The 6,198-nt window shown below is 40.9% G+C and overlaps 1 pseudogene; it reads right to left on the reverse strand.

The window, feature by feature from the left end:
- Positions 1-3,108: 3,108 nt before the first annotated feature.
- Positions 3,109-3,798, reverse strand: LOC147438716 (phospho-2-dehydro-3-deoxyheptonate aldolase 1, chloroplastic-like; annotated as a pseudogene).
- Positions 3,799-6,198: the final 2,400 nt, after the last annotated feature.

A 6,198-nucleotide genomic window follows, 5' to 3' on the forward strand; every position in this document is an offset into this window, starting at 1 on the left:
AGTGCATGATGTTCTAAGCCCACTAACCAAGCTCACTACAAGAGGTCACTTAAATTCCGGCACCACATTACCGGTATCACTAGCGAGCGTCGGTATATGTGTAGGTATGTATGGAGGGAGATAAAGTTTTTAAAAAATTGATTTTCAAATTTCTGACGCCTGTTCTGACGTCAGCGCACATGCACTTTTTGATGCTTTCTTCGACGCGCTTTTCAACACCTTTACCGATTTTTGTACCGATGTACCTGCAAAAAATGAAATCGTGGGCTTTCTGTGCGCATTTCTCTTCTTCTTGTGCTTTTTTTCAAGCTCTTTCCTTCCTCACCTCTTACAGATCTGGTGCAAAACAAGCTGTCGGAAGTGCTAATCTTGCTTGTGGGTAGCCCATAACACTAAGGTGAGATTATTTTCATGTTTACTTGTAGATTTAGGGTTTAGGGTTTAACTTTGTATTTGTGTGTGCGTTTTTGCAGGTTCCAGGACATTTACAACATCTTTTATTGCTCAAATATGACGAATATGAGTGCTCGAACCTTTAAATACATATTAAATTTATTTTAATTAATTTGTATATTAATGAAAGAAGATTTCATGCTTTAAACTTTGAATGTTTAAACTTTCAATGCTTTAAAAGAAATTATGGTTTGTGATGTGAAATTTCATTTTGAATTATGATTTTTTTTTGTTTTGGTTTATGAAAAAATCTTGTTTTGAAGAAAATTCGTTTTGAATGTCGTTTTTGAAATTATGCAATTGATGGGGTTTACGTTTTACGTGAAGTTTAGGTTATAAGTTAAGTTAGGTTACGCTAGGTTATGTTTTCTCATATGTTAAGTTAGGTTAAGTTAAGCTACATTAGGTTAGGTTATACGTTAGGTTAGATTAGGTTAGGTTATCTTATATGTTAGGTTAGGTTAAGTTAAGCGAGGGATCCCTAACTCCGAGCAAGATTTTCCGAGCAATTTCTAAACCGAGCAAAAGAGCAAGCTACAATAACAAAAAAGCAAGGAGCTCTCTTAATTTTTAGTACACAAACCAAGGGAGCTTTTCACATGATTTCAATATTTTGTTGTAGCTTATATATATATATATATATATATATATATATATATATATATATGTACAATCACTAAAAAGTACACACTAAGCTATCAATGCTCAAAATTGAAATTTTGGGACATGTCAATAGAAAGATATATAGTGCTATTACAATGTATGCAACTTCAGGAAGACTGTCTATGAGTTGCAAGTCCTCTAATATGCAAGTATAATGAGCTAGTGATGGTTGTAAAATATAAATATTTACTATGGACTATAGTAGCGTAAGGACTAAAATAACAATTATAAAGATACTAGCAATTTTGCACAAGCATGAGTTCTATAAACACTTTTAATTTTGTCCATTCTAGAGACCTCTTTCTCAATTTTAGACCAATTCGAATTGTGTAAAGCTAGAAACCCCTTTCTCAGAGTAGTGATAGAATGCTCCCATAAAAAAGAATAGCTTTTCCTATTTTAGGTGTAGTTAAAAATTATCGGGCCCATGGAAAATAGCTATAAAGAAAAAAAATTGTATTAGAACACAAGGCTAGATCCACACTAACAAAAACAAAACGGTTTTGACAAATTCTCTTGTAAAAGAACTCCTCATTCTCTTGGTTTTTCTATTTTGTTCAACATCATAACATTCTACTGGATTGACACAACTAGGTTTGGTATGGGTGCAAGATTGTTTCCTCAACTAATAGGGTGAGTAATTTTGTCACAAGAAGCCATCATTCCTCCCCCTATTATTCCCACATTGTGAAGTATGGCAACCTCATGTGCTTCTATTGTCTTGTCTTTGCTTAGCTAGCTAGGTTTGACACTGGAGGCTGGGGGACTATTGGCCTTTATAGCCCTCGTACACAAATTCCATCCGTTTGTAAACTTAGCTAGGGTGTGCATTTTTGTTCGAAGTCTACAAATGCCGGTAGTCCTCCTACCTCCAATGTCACACCTCTATTGGGTCCATGTTTGGGAAAGGTCTGCCTCAGCTTAACCTTGGGCTGATTGAAGATCAAGAGTACTGGACTACAAACATTTGAAAAGGGAATACAAATTGATAAAATATATCAAAAATAGTTAAAAAATCCTACAAATTTGTAAATTTTCACTTGTACTTCTAGTTTGCATGTTTACAAGGAGGAAGCTCAATGGTTCAGGGAAAAGAGAATAACAGACTTTCTTGAACATGACCCTCTCAAATAAAATCACATGGACACATACTAATAACAGTGTTTTCAGATGGTGTCCCAGCCAGGGCTTGCCAAAAACACACTTTTGTAATTGAGCAAAATAAGGGCATACTAAAAACTAGTAGACTGTTAGGTCAAAATTTGAAGCATTTCCTAGTTCTCTTATTCTTCAAACCATGCTCAAAATCTAGTTAGAATGTTGTAATTCCAACTCGTAGGTGTCTACTTTTAGCTTAAATTTTCCTCCAATTTGGAGATTGATAAAGGGCTCAAGATGCACAACTTGACCATGCGTGTAGAGTAGGTAAACAATCTTTGATTTGCATCGAGCTTTCGTTTGATGCCTTTGTCATATTTGCAGGAGTAGGTCATGAACGTGTGTATGTGGGTGTGTGTGTGTGTGTGTGAGAGAGAGAGAGAGAGAGAGAGAGAGAGAGAGAGAGAGAGAGAGAGGAGAGAGATAGAGAGATCCCTCTAAATTCAAGGGACATGTGCTTGGTGCCACACACAACACGTGCATGCTTGAGATGGCTCACGAAGAGATTGACCCTACAAATTAGCTGTGCAATTTCTTGATCTCGGTGACTCGTGACTCGTGAGGGATCTTAGTCAGTTATCGATGCACTATTAGTGTCCAGCTACATGTCCCCACCATTGGCTCTACAACCAAGTGCAAAAGCTTAATCCTAGCTTGAATGCACTTCTTTTTTCTGTATTGCGTGGTAAATAAGCTGCATATGCTTTTGTTTATCAGACTCTCATGTTTGATGCCAGCTTAATGAGATTCATCAACGTATCTACACTACCAATCTGAATCATACTCGTTGGCTGTTGCAGGCGGCGAACTATCGAACGGGAGGTCCTCAGAGAGTCAAACTTGAAAAAGCAAGTGAAGGTGGCAAGAGAAATCGTAGCACTGACCTGTCATGGAGTCCAGTCGCGTTAGTGCCTGCTCAAAGGGCAGCCAGCAGGCACTCGTGTGACATCCAAAAGTCAGTGCTGGTCATGAGCGGGTGATCCAGCGTTAGCCCGCCGACCGCCCCCATGAAGCCCAGGGCCTCGTCCACCCGCTTCGGCAGTTCCCGGTACCTGCAAGCAGATACAGATTGAGAGAGAGAGAGAGAGAGAGAGAGAGAGAGAGAGAGAGAGAGAGAGAGAGAGAGAGAGAGAGAGAGAGAGAGAGAGAGAGAGAGAGAGAGAGAGAGAGAGAGAGAGTGGGAACATTTTGCTGATGAGCTCAAAATATAGGTAATAGGAATGCAGCAACAGTCATTGAAATTTTAGGTGATGACCTGCTACCTTGCTCACTGTGAGAGGTGAAATCAAGGTTCGAGTGGATCACTCTTTGCATGGCAGCATAGACACCAGTTGCAAAAGACCGAAGCAAATTGAGTGATGCATCTGCCTGACTGTAGGATGTGATCATACGATCCGGGTCCGGGTACCTGGACTTCTCATCAAAATCATCTCCATTGATAATGTCCCCTCTGTAGCTTGGCACCTTCACCCCATCTTTTTCTTCTAGGGCCTCTGATCTCGGCTTTGCAAATTGTCCGGCCATCCGCCTGACCTACACCATGTCAATGCATGTACGGATTTAGAACCCATGTAATGATATCATTCAAGGACATTATTAAATTCTCCCCAACTTGTTACAAAGCATATCAAGTAAAGCTTATAAGCCTCACAATTAATGATGTCCATTCATCATAAGGCCAATGTAATTAGTATTCTTACCTTGATCATAGGCAATTGGCGACCGAGCATCAGCCATTCATTGCGCAGGAAGACTCAAGAGAAGAAAAGGGCCGTACGTCCTGCAAAAGTCAAAAGCGAAAAGGGAAAATGAGATGGCGTGGGCTGATCTACAGCTTGCTCTACACCGCCGCTGTCAGCGAGACTTAATCTCCATCATGTGCTCTCTCTCTCTCTCTCTAGGACCGCGCGCCGGCGCACGCTCCTTACGGAAGTTCAAGGGCAGGTTCTCTCTCTCTCTCTCTCTCTCTCTCTCTCTCTCTCTCTCTCTCTCTCTCTCTCTCTCTCTCTCTCTCTCTCTCTCTCTCTCTCTCTCTCTCTCTCTCTCTCTCTCTCTCTCTCTGTGTGTGTGTGTGTGTGTGTGTGTGTGTGTGTGTGTGTGTGTGTGTGTTTATGGCAGTTCAATGCAGAATCACAGATTCAACTCTCCTCGTCTTAAGGTCTCTTGGGATAGTTTCCTACGACATTAAAATTCTCTTCTTTTTAACATTTCCATCACCCAAGTGTGATAGATTGGTTATGCCATTTCCCTCTTGAATAAAAGGTCTTGAGTTCAACTCTCCTTGTTGATTTGGAAAAATGTGTCTCAACTTAATATCGTGCTGTTTTCAAATTCAAAAATGCCGGTTGAGAGCAAGAGGACAAGGAGAAATTCCGCCTCAAAATAGAGAAAGATAGTGCAAAAACCCAAAAAGATAACCTAATTTTCTAAAATCTCTTGGCAAATTCAAGGAAAGGAATTTTGTATGTTTCAAAAAATGATTTTTCTTGAACACTGATGAGCAACTACAAGCGTAAATATGGTGCCTATGGCCATCAAGTCCCTAATAGCTTTGCAAGAAAGTGACCCATTCATCCTTAGTCAATCTGAGAGGATGAATTTGTACTTCGGAACCTCAAAACGAAGCTTATCATAAGTAACCTCATCAAACAAAACCATAATATTGTGGACCTTCTCCTTTTGCTTTCCCTTGCTCCATTTCTTTTGCTTCTGCTTGCCCAATGTCGCCTCCTCCGCTCTTTCTCTCTTTCTACCGCTGCACGCCGACGTGCATTCTTGAATGCAATTTAGATGGCAACCAGGTGTTGCAGCAAAAACGTTGCCGAATACACAAATCGCCGTGAGAATCTCTCTCTCTCTCTCTCTCTCTCTCTCTCTCTCTCTCTCTCTCTCTCTCTCTCTCTCTCTCTCTCTCTCTCTCTCTCTCTCTCTCTCTCTCACCACATGTCGACGTGCACTGCTGAAGGCAGTTAGATGGTAGGTAGGTGTCACAATAGAAACGCTGCCGAATACAAACCATCGGGGATGAGTCTCTATCTCTCTCTCTCTCTCTCTCTCTCTCTCTCTCTCTCTCTCTCTCTCTCTCTCTCACACACACACACACACACACACACACACACACACACACACACACAGACACATGCCAGTGTGCACCCTTGAAGGCAGTTTAGATGGCAGCCATGTGTCGCAATAGAAACGCTGTCGAATACAAATCGCTAGGGAAGATGAGCTACAACATGGGTGTGTTGGAAAGTTGGCAACGCATGTGGAGGCCGCCAAAGCTGAGTCCAAGGAGAGCCAGTTTCAGACGAGGTTCCCTATCCTTGTATTCCACCAGTGTTCAAGTAGATCCATTGAGTAAACTTAACCTATATACTTAACCATTGAGGATGGAACTTGGAAAAGTTGTTTTTTTTGTGAGGGGGACATCGCCTCATGTTTTGTCGATGTTGTTAGTGTGCAGATTTTATGCCGGTGCATCTTCTGAATGCCTCTTGCGGCACATGAGAAAACACACATGCACACATAGAGTGTATGTTATCTAGATTGAAGGATTCTAAAGCATTATAATTTGTCTAGCCTCTTGCCATTGGACAATTACTTTCAAAAAACATTTAAATATGGAGTCTCGTTGAGTCTTGCACTCCTCTTATATATATATATATATATATATATAAGCATGCTCAAGGTAAATAGAGCTTATTCTTTTCCTTTTACAATTGAAGTGAACACGGTTAAAGCCTCTGGGGAAAATTTTGAGAAGGTTTCACTAACCTTCTCCCTTATTTTTGAGATCCTCCCCTCCCCCCCCCCCCCCCCCCTCAAGCACGCTTGAGGAGGCTTTGGATAAAGTAGACCTAGCTTTTTTCGAGTCATGTTGAAATTATCACCCACACACTCCCTTTCTCCCTCCCTCTCCCTCTT

The sequence above is a fragment of the Adiantum capillus-veneris genome, chromosome 16 (genome assembly GCF_014529385.1).
Source record: "Adiantum capillus-veneris isolate H3 chromosome 16, ASM1452938v2, whole genome shotgun sequence".
Lineage (NCBI taxonomy): Eukaryota > Viridiplantae > Streptophyta > Polypodiopsida > Polypodiales > Pteridaceae > Adiantum > Adiantum capillus-veneris.